This window comes from Anser cygnoides, chromosome 6 (genome assembly GCF_040182565.1).
Source record: "Anser cygnoides isolate HZ-2024a breed goose chromosome 6, Taihu_goose_T2T_genome, whole genome shotgun sequence".
Taxonomy (NCBI): Eukaryota; Metazoa; Chordata; class Aves; order Anseriformes; family Anatidae; genus Anser; species Anser cygnoides.
Genome location: NC_089878.1, coordinates 6,351,450 through 6,365,384, shown reverse-complemented (window position 1 = coordinate 6,365,384; position 13,935 = coordinate 6,351,450). Strand labels below are relative to the sequence as shown.

Genomic DNA, 13,935 nt, shown 5'->3' with positions numbered 1-13,935 from the left:
GACTGCACCCACTGGCAAGCTACGTCTAGCTAGGCTCCTTCTCATTGTCTTCTCCTGTAGGGTCAAGCGAGGCCAGAAGAAGTTGGCTGAGAACAGGCTTCTGCCTCACTTGAGTGCAATGGGAAATTGAGTGGAGAGACTCTCTGATGCCTTGCATGCATATGACAAACCAGCTATCCTTCCCTTGTTACCTTGTGGCTTTGGGATTGTGTCTTGTTTACATCCTTTCTTCAGCTTCCTCTTGCCACTGGAGCATCACTCCTGGCAATAAGCATCTGCTCTTTACCACATCTCTTACTATCTCAGAAAGTTAGCAGAGCAGGAGTGACCAATACCTGTCTGCTTCTTTATGGTGTGATCTTATCCTTTCATACACGTACAGTGTACCTTCAGGCTCAGCTGGTCCATCTGTTGGACAGATTGCCTCCCACTGTTGACATGAGATTCACTGTCTACGCAGAGTCAGATCACAAGTGAATAATGGGATAATTCTGGCTTGCAATTTGTTCTGAGTGAGGTTTGTACCAGGTCCATGTTTTGTGCTAGAGCTTCAGCAGCTCTCTGAGATATCAAGTCTTGTTGGAAAGTCTCCAAGGACCTGAACATCTCTCATTGCATGAAAAAAAAAAAAAAAAAAAAAAAAGCCCTGATAGCTAATTCTTAGTATATTTTGATATTTTTTTTATACCTGAACAGGAACTTAGTGCATCTCATTTTGCATATAACTGATAAATTAAGAATGCTTTGCTACTTTCTTTCTTACATATCATGATCAGAATATTTTTGATAAGCCAACCCACTTGATCTCCATTAGCATCTTGTAAGGTAGGTTTTCCGCTTATTGCAAGGTTGTTGTGATTCTTTTATGAATCTTTTTGGGAGAATAAACACCAGAACTATACAGATCTGTAATTTCACTGTGGTAAAACACAGAAAGAGCTTCTCTTGATATTCTCTATTTCCTACTATGACTCTGTTCCTGTTAACTTTATTACCATAAGCCTTCTGAGTCATGTTTTTCCTAATGTAATTCCTAAACACTAGGAGTGTCTTGCCTGTCGTGTTGATACTTAATTATGTAAGTGGAGAATAGCCTTTTGGAAATTATGTGCTGCAAAGCTTTGAACAAGCTACCTTCTGTTTCTGTTACTCTTGTAGCCTGTGTATGGAATAGAGGGGGAGGAGGTGCTGGGGTGAAGGAGGGAGAGTGTGCTGGTGAGAATTATTTTGATGGAGTTAAATTCTAAAAGCGTCTTTAGGAGGAGAGGTCCCTGGAGGATGTCAAGAGGATGAGGTATAATGTATAATCACTTGGGTTTTTCAAAATGATCCTCCCAAGCAAGCTCAGTAAATAGCATTTACACCACTAAAGAATTCTGTTGTCTGAGAAGTGAAAAACATAAGGGCCATCTTTTATAACAGTTTCTTAAGAGAAATTTGAAAAAAATGTTGGGTTTGTATGTCACTTTTTTCTGTTCTTGTGCCTTTGTTGTTGTTTCTTTTTAATTAGATGAGCTGACTCACTTTGGTTGTGAGATATTTATGCAAGATTTTCTTAAAAGTTCTCCCCAGCATATCAGTAGAACTGATAGAATGCAGTAAGTAGCCAAAATAATTCCTTTTCAGTTTCTTAGTTTCTTACAGTTTTCTGAAAACACAGGCCTTCATGCTTCACGCATTCAGCCATTCTGAATGAAATATAAAGTGAATAATATACAATATTTCATGGGGGGGGGGGGGGGGGGGAACCTGCCATTCAAACTGATGACAAAACACTTTTTTTTTTTTTTTTCCAGAAGTTTGGTTTGAGTGTGCTCTATTGAATTAGGTCACTTCCTTTGGAAAAGGGAATGTGTTTCTGAGCGTCCTCTCGCATTCCTAAATCACCAAAGCAGCATACCTGGGCAGGCTGGGTGAGTGATGCGTGCTGGATGGGCCATATCATATCAGTAAATATTTAAGCCAAACTACAGCGAAAGTGCAGCATCTCCTGCACCAGTGCAGATGTTTTTCATACAGGAAGTCTCTAATCCAGACTTTCCCTCCTCTCCTCTTGCTGGCCTCACATGGCCTCGTCGTGCTTTTTGCTCATTCTGAAACAATTATATACATTTGAAAGGCAGCCAGATCGTTTACAGCCTGTGCTTTTCAAAAATTAGTCAGTCGTTCCGATGATTACATTTAGCAGAGCATTCAAACACACCAGGCTGCAGGTAGAAAATATTTTGTCATTGTTGTCAGAGAGTATGACAGCCCACTATGCAAATCCTCTGTCTTCCTCAAGATGTTTCCCATACATCCCGTACTCGGGCACAAACCCTATATATGGATATGTCTTCATTCATACTAGCAGATTTTCTTGACTTTTAGAAGATACTGAGGATTGCACAAAGGAGATATTTGGCAAAGCATTTTTCTGAAGGTTTTCTACATTTCAACAGAAAACAAGGCAAGCCCTGAAAGACGTTGTGCAGCACTTTGTTTATGTTATACTTTGCAAAGTCCAATTCAACAAACCAGTTTTCCTGTGGTGAGTTACAGTCTTGTCACGAAGCGGCAGGATGTCAGAATGACATAAATTGCTTGAAGAGTTGAATACCAGACCTGAAATAACATGTTGCAAAGGACATATGTACTCCTTGTGTTTCCAGAATTAAGAGACACTTTTGTATTTTTTTCCCACTGCCAAAACACACAGGAAAGCATGCGCAATCTACTGGAATTCAGTGGGATAAGGGAATTCTGAAATACTTTATTTAGATTTTGTTCTGTTTAGAATCCACTATCAATCATGGGTTGGTTTTTATTTTGCAATTTTCTAATGTTCCCATTGTGTGTCTTACCTACAACATGCTTCTTGCAAATTAGCAAGTTATTAAACAACCCAAGCACCTACATTTATTCCTTCCTTTCCACATCACACAAAGACAGAACAGCTCTATCAGATGTTCTATTGCTGCCACAGAGATTCCAGGACACCATTAAGGGAAGAAGGATCATAAATCACACCCAGTAAATCTGTAATCCGTTGGCCCCTTGAAATGCTGTTGTCTATATTGGTAAATCCATGTGTTCCTGGGAACATTTCTGTGTGGAGTGTGAGTGTCTGTGCTAGTAAACAGAAGTTTACCGGCACAAATTCAACCCTCTCTAAATAATACTGTACCAAGCAATTTCTGGGCATGTTTTGGTGCTTTGGCTGCTAAATTGTTGTAGTGACCATTCCCTGTTGGCAGACCCCTAGAAACTCTTGTTTTGGAGACCAACCTCCAAACCTATGGTTGTCTACCATAGAGGTAGGCCATGCCAGGCCACTTGGCCTCAGGGCCTAAACACATTCTCATGCCTAATTACTTGACTAGAGCAAATATAGCCAGAGGACTTCTACAAGAACTAGCGGAAACTGATATTTCCTGGGAGCCTGTGCTGTCATGGAAGGATATTTGGAAGAAAAAAAAAAAAAAAGAAAACAACAACAATAACAACAATAACAACAAAAATTTCTCAGATAAAGAACATCTGTTCTTTTGCGATTTTAAAGGCATAAGGTATCATAGTGAACTAATGAACTGATATATCTCTAAGTTTGTGACAACTGACTTCATTTTTGAGAGAACCTTTTCAACTGAAATATTCCCATCTCAGCCTTCATCCCAGTTTATTTCAGTTTCCCACAGACCTGCTGAGCTTAGTGTTGTTTTTGCAGATGAGTAATGGGAACAACTACGATTATCCTGAAGTTTCAAGGCAAGATATGTTTTGATAAAGAAACTCATCCCTCTGGCTACATAGTGGACCTCAAAGGAATGGTTTACAGAGTGCTTCAAAGAATGAAAAACGTGTTCTGCTAAGGTTTGTAGCAGGATTTGGCAGGTTGAAGATGATGTTAGAAAGCCTCAGGAAGAAGGAAAATGTTGACTGATGATTTAGTGCTTGTTGATTTAGGATAAATTCTTCTCATGAAAAATAGCAATAACAATAATTCTATCATTTAATATAACAAGGAAAAATTGAGATAGAAGCTGATGAGTTAGGCTATATATTAATCATTTGAAATGTTTGTCATATACACCATTCCTAACTAAAAGCCAGAGTAGTAACATGGAATGATTTGTGCCTCAGACATCAGAGTTTGATGCAGTTAGCGGAGGCTTTTTTGTTATAGTGCAAAGCCAAAACATGACTTTTTTGAGTAGGTTGCTCATGCCAGGCTTTCTTCTAGGAAAGACAGAGAAAAAATGTTTTTAATCAGTAGCAACAAAGTAAAATTAAAATGAAATAAAACAAATCTCCAGTGTGCACTGCACACCAACATATGTACACCTTTGATACTTCCAGCAATGTGAACTGTGAAGAGAGGAAGCTCAGACAGTGCTTCCAGTGAGCTCAGACATCATGCTCTTTCCCAGCATTAAATAAAGAGTGGAAGTTCCCCAGTGCTGCTGATGGGCTTTGAGACCAATGGGCAGCCCCATGCCTTTCCCTCCCAGTCCTTCCCTTGTAGCTGGCAGGAGGCAGAAACTCTGGGAACAAGAGCAGTAATTAACAGCATAAAAGTCTCTTTGGGTTGTCTTGGCAGAGTTGTGTTCAAACCTTGCTTTTTGACTTTGGACATCTGTCTTCTAACTTGCCATGTCCTATTTTCAGGATACAGCAGGATCACTGATTTCTGCCTGGTACCATTTCACGGTATGTAGCTGATTCCAGTGCAATAGAGAGATGGTCTTCCCTTTTTCTAAGGGATATGTCACAAGAGTTATTGTGGACTGACTATTGCATAAAAGAAGCCATTGCTTGGAGTTTGGCTTAATAGGAAACCTGTAGGTATTGTCCTATCCCATTAAGTTTTGTTTTCAGTAGAAAGGAGAAACTGAGGTAACTGAGCTTTATGGTGGCAGTATTCCAGATGATATTCATTTATTAAGAGCAGCTCACATGTATATTGCCTAATGCAAGTTAAAATGTGACCTTCTTGAGTGGAAACCATGAACAGAAAGGCAGTCCTGTCTGAGTGAATATTGTTGGACTGTATTAGTCCAGAGACACCAAGCACCTGGCATCTGATATTTATCTGAAGGTTTGGCTTTGGGTACTGATCTTGGCAATATTCAGGACACTCATGAGAGAGTTCAAACAGTTGTGACACTTATCATAATTTGGATGAGCACTGTCTTTTCGCGTGGGCAGTAGGCAGTAGGATATTTACTTTTAGCAGTAATAATTACATTGCAGTTCTTCTGTTTAATGAGTCACCCATTTTCACCTTTGATTTTTACCTTGTGTAGAGTATGAGTAAGCTGTATTTATATTAAAAAAATAAAAATACTGCCATATGTCTCTCAGCTGGTATGTCTGACACTAGCCAAAAATCCCAATGAGAAATCACGTGAAGTCAGAAAGCTTCCACCAAATTACCAAGCAAGGGGAATTGCCAAGTAGTTACCTGTCTGACTCTGACCAGCTGGTATTTTTCATTCTCTGTAAGCCTGCAGAGCCAAAGGCTCAAAGGCAAACCCTTTACATTTCCTAGTGCTGGCTTAACCAGCAGAAGTAATGAGGCTACTGTCAGCTGACTGATGGTGAAGCTTCAGCAAGCTGAGATGCACAGACAGAGCATTACTACAAGTGGACAACCCCTGTCATTCAGTCAGAGGTGGCACCTTGCTGGGATAAGGGAAACTGGTAAGATAAAAGCAAACCCTCTGCTTAGGTTTTTTATGATTTTGAGTCTAAAAGGCAGATTCTTCAAAACAAATAATTCTCTTGGTTTGAGTCAATTTATTCAGCTGCATTAATGAATCACCAAGAATGAATGCAGGAACATGCATGTTGAACATTCATTCAATGAATGCAGGTGAGATTTTTCTGAGGTTTTGGATTCAGATGATAGGAGATGATAAACCAAGATTATTGTAAAAATAATTCAGAGATAGACAATTATAGATCTGGTTCTAGCTCAGGTCCTGAGGAAAACTAGTAAAATAAAGCTCCATTTTAGGACTAGTGATTGTATCAGGGCCAATGTTTCAACTGACAAGGCTTTATAAAATACGTATATTATGTCTGCAGCGGCAGCAGTTGCTGGCCTGTGATTAAAGTTAAGGCTAATATTAGTGTTCGGGTTAAGTTTAATGCAGACAACAGCCAATAAGCAGCTCCATATGAAACTGCTTGCCCGGTTTTGACAGTGTTGGACTTAAAACTAGATCCATTGCCCAAGAGGATGCTCAGATAGATTCAAATTTGTGTTTTAGCTGGCGGTGCTTAAGGAGCTTGAACTACATACAACTGTAATATGTTTCACCCTCACAGAAAAAGATCTAGTGCCAACAGAAACACCCTAATTAGGTAATTTTAGTTGCCAAGAATTTTGGATTAGAGGAAAATCAGTTTATTGCTGGGTTGAAATTAGGGTTCAGGTTTGTTGAGGGCTGTAGAACCATAACTCCACAGGGGAGAAAAGCTTTCCGCATGGATAAATCAGGCAAAGACCTCTTGACTAGGTCCAGTCTCTGCAGCTCATGTTTAATGTGGCAGTTAAAGACTCAGGACAGCAAGGACCTGACTAGCATTGAAAAAGACTTGGAGAGCCACTGCAGCTGGGTATGAGCCAGTGCTGGAGCTGGATCTCATAGCCATGGTAGCTGATTTATGGATAAATACAGGATAACAACCAGGATTCAGGATTTTGCTTGATGAGGGAACCAGGAATTAAGTTTTAAATTATCAGCATTGTGTTGTACCTAACGAGTTTTGAAGCAGTAATGGATGTGCGTTGACACACGGTAAGGGCTAATGATGTGGGGTTAGGCATGATTGAAAAAATGTTCCTACTGGAGACTTAGTCATAGCTCCTTGGATTTTCTCTTTGGTCACCTCTGGCTGTCCAGAGATCTTAAGCTCAACTGAAGACTAGAGTTCATGCTGGCATGTAGCCTTTAAGGGCTTATGAATCAGTGTTACGCATGAGCCAGCCAGCACAGGGACTTCATGCAGGAGGAAGTTTCTGTGATGCACACTGGTCTTGGATATCTAGGGGCTCCGTAGCAGGGGTTCAGCCACAGCAAAAGGGATGATAGAAACTAACGTTAGCCAATGGGCCAATGCTGGTAGAATTCCTACTGATAGTGGAGATTTAGGACTGGTACTGAGGGAACCAAGCATATTTGTGTCAGTCCAGGGTAGCAAAATTCACCATTTTATGCATATAGACAACTTCTGTAATTTCTGTGAATCTAGAAGAAAGCACTTAGCTTTTTTCCTAGAAATATTGATGGGTTCGGTATGTGATTCTTTCCCTTAAAAAGCAACAATTTTAGTCTTTAATCTAAACATAAGCAGTCTTTTCTGGTCGGTTTCAGAATTCTGGGAAAAAAAATCTGCAGAATAAAATAATTACTTCTGATTTTTAGTATTACAGTTTTCAGAGTTAAATCATGTGTTATTAAGAGTAGATGCAATCTATTAAAATAATGCAATAGCAGCAAATTCATACTATGTAGTGTTAACCTGGGACAAAAGATAGATCCTTGGTGTTGGCACTGCATTTCTTTGCGGATGTGTTAAAGTTACTGTGCTGGATGGGTAGTGGAGCAATGTCTTGCTTCCATGTGAGAGGAATTGCTTGCTCAGGAAGTAACTTTGAGAAAGAAGCTTGAATATATAACCTCTTCCTATTACTGGAATAGAGAGAAAAGCATAATAAAAGGCTGCAGCAGAAAAGTTCTCACCATAAGCCTTCTCAAAATAAACAGACATATCTTGTTTAATGAGTTAAATTTGCACCAATAAACAGACCATTTGTTCCCACAGGAACATGCCCAGGGCAGTCTTCCACGGTCTGAAAATTATCCTAAAAGTGATCTGAAAAATGCCCCGTTATCAAAAACAAAAGACCTGCATCAGTGATCGCTGCACTCTCTGCACTTGTCCTGCAGTCTAAAATTCTTTTTGGGAAAAAAAAAAAAAAAAAACAACAATGGTGTGCCCAAATTGTCTTTATCAAAACAGATTCTGAGACATCCGGGCATCCAGGAGCAGAGAAAGCCAAATACTGTGCATTTTTCAGTACAGGACCTCTCAGGAGAGAGAAGTCATGCAGATGATATCTTCAATGCCAGCTCTTTCTCAAAGTGTTGACAGTATTGAAATGAGGTACGGATCACGTCTTTCAAATCCATTACTGAAAATAGATGCAGTTTGCTATCTGCCTCAAACATTTGCCTTAGTACTTGAATGTTTTTTGTCTGTCTTTTCTGAAATGGGTAGGATGAGGCTAGCCCCCCAAAATCTCTGCTTTTCCAGTTGATAGAAAACCCAGCATATGCTTGCTGTGAATTCATGATTCAGTAACCACCACATGAACTATATTTCTCAATAAAAGCTCCTCTAGAGAAGATTCTAGCTGATTCAAAGTAAGTCTGGGAAGAAGGAGGCTTTCTTGTAGGTATGAAATTTAAATATCTGAAATGATTTCATGTACAAAGCCTACAATTCCTATGAAGCACATGATTAGAAGTGTTAAGTTCAGCATCTCTGTTGAATGAGGTCTGAGGGATCAGGGCTGTATAGGTTATAAATATTGCCAAACATCTCACCATTCCCTTACTGTAGATATTTATTTAATCTACATATCTGACAGTAAAATATGACTTACTGCATGCTTATTTTCAACAGAAGCAAAAGATTACCTACTAAAACACCCAGTTTAAAAGAATTCATTAATGTCTTTGAGTAAGTAGTAGCATAATTTGGGGCCTCTTTCTCACTTGTTTAAAACATCTTCCAGGTAATTCCAGCACTGGGTGCTGGGTAAACCATCATGTTTATCCAAAAAGGCCAAAGCTTATATTTATTATGCAGTGATAATTCGTGAAACAGAGTAGGGAATCCAAACCAGTTTGCCTCACGTTTTTGAATAAGTTCTGTCTGCCAGAAACAAACAAACAAAAACCTTCAGCTCCTGTAAATGCTTATATATTTCATGTTTCCTTAATATTTCCAAGGTGGTATTTCTGATTGTGATCACCTTTGTATGTCCTCAAAATGTTCATGGAACATTGACTAATTCTGGCTTTTTTATTTCAGAAAAAAATAATCACTCCCTAAGGCTCACTTCTAATATGAGGTTTCCAACTCTAAGGGTGTCCAGGAGATTCCTAAGTATCTGATAGCCTCAGAGTTTAGAAAAACTTGAAGATTGGGAGAAAAAATGTTTTAATTTATTTCATATAGTTTTATCCTGTTTCATCTGGAATATTTTTTTTGACCTGTTGATTATATATTAAAAATGAAAGATGTAAGAGTGAAATGCAGAAATAAATGACAAAATATTTAGACACATGCATGAATAATGTTCATATTGTCACCAGTGGAAATATTCACCTACTTAATATTTCAGCCATTAAGTATCAGTGTGGTTGATAATTAAGTGCAATGTTGCAAAAATTTATGTATATGACCATTACAAAATAGGTCCTATGACAAGCTCATTCCCCCAAATCAAACCTTTTAGAATTTTCTGTATTTCATTTGGATGTAAAGCCTGTTTTATATGATGCTGAAATACCTTCATCTTCCTTAAGACCTGTCTTCTTTTTCCTTGCCTTACTTACTCCCAAACATGGAAGCTCCCCATATGCAGAGTTCCTCCTTCTTTTCTGAGAAATTTGATTATTATTTTTTTTAATTATGTGTTAAGATGATGGCATGGCCAATAGTAATGACTTCAATTTTTCCAATAGCTGCTTACAAAGCTGGTATTTTCTGTAAAATTTAAGGGAATTAAGTCAAATCCCAATAAATTTCAGTAGATGTTGGACACTGAACTGGCTCAGCTGCTTTGAAAATTCTGAAAGGCTAATGATTTTCTTTGTTTCTACTATGCAAATTTAGTTGTCTTTCTAAATGAAATGTTTAGAAATGAACTGAAATACCTATTCTGAATGGATCTAAACAGAGTAAAAATTTGGTAGCATAGCTCTTGAAATAGTGTATATATTCTCTTTTCCATAACCCCTCCTTTTGTCAGCTAAAGACCCAAAGAGCCAGCAAATGAAGTTAATGGAAAGGGAAGCTGCTGAGCAACTTTGTAAACAAACTCTCACAGCTCAGTGAGGTATTCGGAGTAATATATCAAAAATTGCATGTGTTTGTTTTTTTTTCCTGTTGTTTTTATAGTGTCTAAAAGCTTGATCACTGATACAGACTCCAAATGCAATTTAAATAAAACTTTGAAGGAAAGGATATACATTAGCTAGGGTTTTCCTACAGTCTCTCAAACCTCACAGGCGTACAGCAAAAGTAATTGTGAAGTGGGACCCCTGAAGGCAAAGGCACTGGCAGGTATGGATGCTCATTACTTCCAAAGGAAAACTATAGCAGAACATGACTCAATGTTCATAGTAATTTTTACTATTTATTTTCACAATATCTACTGTATGCCATAGGATATATTCATGCCAGTGTGTGCATTCCATTATTTTTCAAAATTGTTCTATTATTTCTGTAGTTTTAGTGCAGAGCATTTCCATGGGACTACTAATTAGAAAGTTTTTCAAGTACTAAAGTGGTATTTTTCTGCTTAATTGAAATTTAAAAACTATGACATGGAAAGTGGCTTTTTTATTTTCACTGTTTTTGAGAATGTATGTAACACTTTGTTGCTTTATCCATCCACACAAGTAGTCATATAATGTTCCACTTAAAAAGGAGTGAATTTAAAGGCCTTACTTCAAAGTGTGGCTTCAGTCATCTGTTATAGTTTGTTTTCTGATTTTTTTTGTTTTGTTTTGTTTTGTTTTTAACGAATATATGGCTTCAAATGCTTGATTGCATTAATAGCATACACTGATTTCAAAATACTTCAGAATCTTAGTACTTAATTTCATAATTACAAATCCATTTCCTCACTTATTATCAGATAGCGCATCTTCAAATAGGCGTGACCAAAGTATCTTTGTGGGGAAGAAATTATCTCCTTTCACCTATTCTTGGCTGACCTGCTTATACTCACATTCTCTAAAGGCTGAGGAATCAAAGCAAGACCCTCAAAAGCTGTTGATTTTGTGCAGTGCTGGGAACTTAAAAATATGAAGAACAGTGAAAAATATTCAGATAGGAAAATGGATGATACATGTTCTTCCTCACTTCATGATTCCTGCTTCTGTGAGGTGCTAGACTTTTCTGAAAGGACAATTTTAGGGCCAAGATGAAAGGTAGTGTGGGTGGGAGAGCTACAGGATGCCAACTTCTCCCACTACATCTTGGCTTCTCTGGCAATCTAGTCAGCTGCAGATCCAACTCACGCACATCAGAAAAAGGCAAGTACATTTATTTAGGCCCAGATCCATGACTTAACACGTTATGTTTTTTTCTGTGCATTCACAGAAATCTGATGATTTAACTTTGATTTAATGGCCCTACTGGTGTGACCTCTCAACACCTGTTATGACTCAGCTAACTTAGGATACCAAAATAATTACAATTATTCAAGCATTTTATGTCCTAGTTGACTGTTTAAGTTGCTAAAGGTGTGCAGCGCAACTGTGATAAGGCAAAATCTTTACTATTAAATAAAAACAGTAAGAAATTAGATGTAGCAGTTATTACCTTTGAAAATTGTGGGTCTAACACTCAAGCTTATACAATTGTATAATATGGTGTATATAGACCCCTTTAAAAAGAAAATAGATTTTATTTAGGGTGTATGCAAACAGCAGGCAGACACAAAGCCATGTTCAAATACTATGCCTGAAGCCATTCCACCTGTACAAGACACTTGCTTAGTGGTGGTGAAGGTGCGATGCATCCCAATAATGGTGTCCAAAGGATCAGATGCAGGAGGCACTGTTTGAATGAACTGCTAAGGTAGAGGGGGTTCAAACCCCCAAAGAGCATGAAACCCTTTTTATCTCTCTTGTTGCACAGTGACACCACTTCCAAAAGAAAACAAGATCTGGCAGAGCAGAGAGAAAGGTCAGCTAACAACGCATCCACAACCCACCAGCGGTGGCTGTCACCATCATGATGAGAGAGGCAGCCTCAGGCCAGCTTCAGCCTCAGTGATTGCATTTGGTGATTTGGCTACCAGTGGGACATGTGGAAGAAGTTGGGACTGAAGACTTTTCCTACTAGCAGATTCATTACAGGGTTTCCATCATGTCTTGCTTGGTCTCTTGCAACTGGTCTCTCTCTAAAAATAGATATATAATGAACAAAAAGTTAAGGTGTCAAAAGAACTGCCTACCCCCATAACTTGCCAATTAGAAATGAATTTTTCTGCTATTGAATTTTTCCTATCTATCACGGTTTTCACATCTCACAATCTCACATCTTCCAGAGAGCTGCTTCTCATAAATTGTGCAATGAGAGTATGATTCAAAATAAGGATAAGAGATCCCCACCAAAGAAATAATTTGAGGCATCAACTAGATCACTCTTGTTTGAGGATATATAGAACATTATTTTCAACATGCCCCAGCAAAAATAGCTGTGCTGCAGAATGTCTAGGGAAGTAAAGAAATTCTTGAGAATCTGGCAAACACATTTTGTGCTGGAAAAGTCATAGAACTCACTGAGAAGGAAGCTACACTAGAAAAAACACTACAAAACAAATCTAAAAGCAGAGAAGGTGAAGAAGTCAGCTTTCAGAAACCAGTAGGGTGTAATTCTTCAATTCTCTTCTGCAGATCTCAGAGTAAAAGCTCGTCGACCTCTCTGTGGGAAGGTATAAGAGCAACAGAGGAGGAAGCAAATGAAGTGTACTATCTACAGCTGTTGGAAGGAAACATACTAATTTGTTTAGCATTAGTCTTGCAGAGCTGAAGCTAAAAAAAAAAAAAAAAAGAGAGAGGGAGAGAGAGAAAAGAACAATTATACAGCTCAGTGAATCTTTCACCCATTTATTACCTTAATCTTCCAGAATGCACAGTAAGGCTTTAGAAGAAGGTTGTATAATTGCCATCTATATAGTAATCTGAGTATACCAAATTGAATCAGACCCTTGCTGATCACACATAGAGGTTTAGGAGTCCCAACAAAAAACAAAGTGTTAATTGCAGTGTGCCAAAATCGGAGGAAATTGACATAAACCTGTCTCAAAGCGAAACATAACTCAAAGTACTCAGGTACCATTTTATACAACTGTTTTCTCTTGCTCTTTTGTTTTCCGTGTCTGCAGAAGGATATTTGTTCTGCTATTAAACTTTGCTAGCTGATCACTAATCCTCAACAGCTTTCTTTAATAACAGATCTAGCACTGTATGTTCGACGGCTGATGCCGGAGCCCTGGCCTGGGAAGCCATGAGCATTGCTCAATGAATACTTCCAGCACGGGTCTGACTCTGTTTCTCCACGCTGACTCAACAATCTATCCAACAAAACATTGCCTTATGTAGGCTCCATGGGACATGTGGGAGACAGAATAGAGAGCATAAAAGGGTAGGAACACTCCACTATTATTTTCTTATTATTTTGCAGTTACAGAACGTTTGGCAAATGATGGTACACACTGTTGCAAGGCAGATGCTATAAATTGGGTCGGTATGATATATAGGGCTGCCAAGGAGCAGTTTAAGTATATTTTCACTGTTTCCAGCAAAAATAACAAGAAAGAAGTGAAGACATCCTGAAGTAATTATATCATTTGGAAGGAAAATGTGGCCGCAATTTTTAAAACATACATGCAAAAGAAAGAACAAATTAAACACGTACCGTGTTTGAAAACCTAATGGAAAAGAATTAACTGATAAACACAAAACTAAAGCTCTTGAGTTAAGGGTTATCTTACCCTCATTTAACCCTGAAATCCAAATCAAATCTTATGCAGGGTAACCAACAAGCTGAAAGGTAGGAACTGCTGTCTCTTGTTTGGATACCATTTGTACTTTCCACCAAAGGAATAAGGAGGTTTGTATTGGTAAGCATGTTAACAAA

The 13,935-nt window shown here is 38.4% G+C and overlaps 1 long non-coding RNA gene across 1 annotated transcript in view; it reads left to right on the top strand.

The window, feature by feature from the left end:
• The first annotated feature begins 1,764 nt into the window (after window positions 1-1,764).
• LOC136791140 (uncharacterized) overlaps window positions 1,765-13,935 on the top strand; it is a 29,843-nt gene continuing 17,672 nt past the window's right edge. Inside the window, exon 1 of the long non-coding RNA XR_010832498.1 lies at window positions 1,765-13,440. This is a non-coding gene — a long non-coding RNA (uncharacterized lncRNA). The remainder of the gene's footprint in view (window positions 13,441-13,935) is intronic.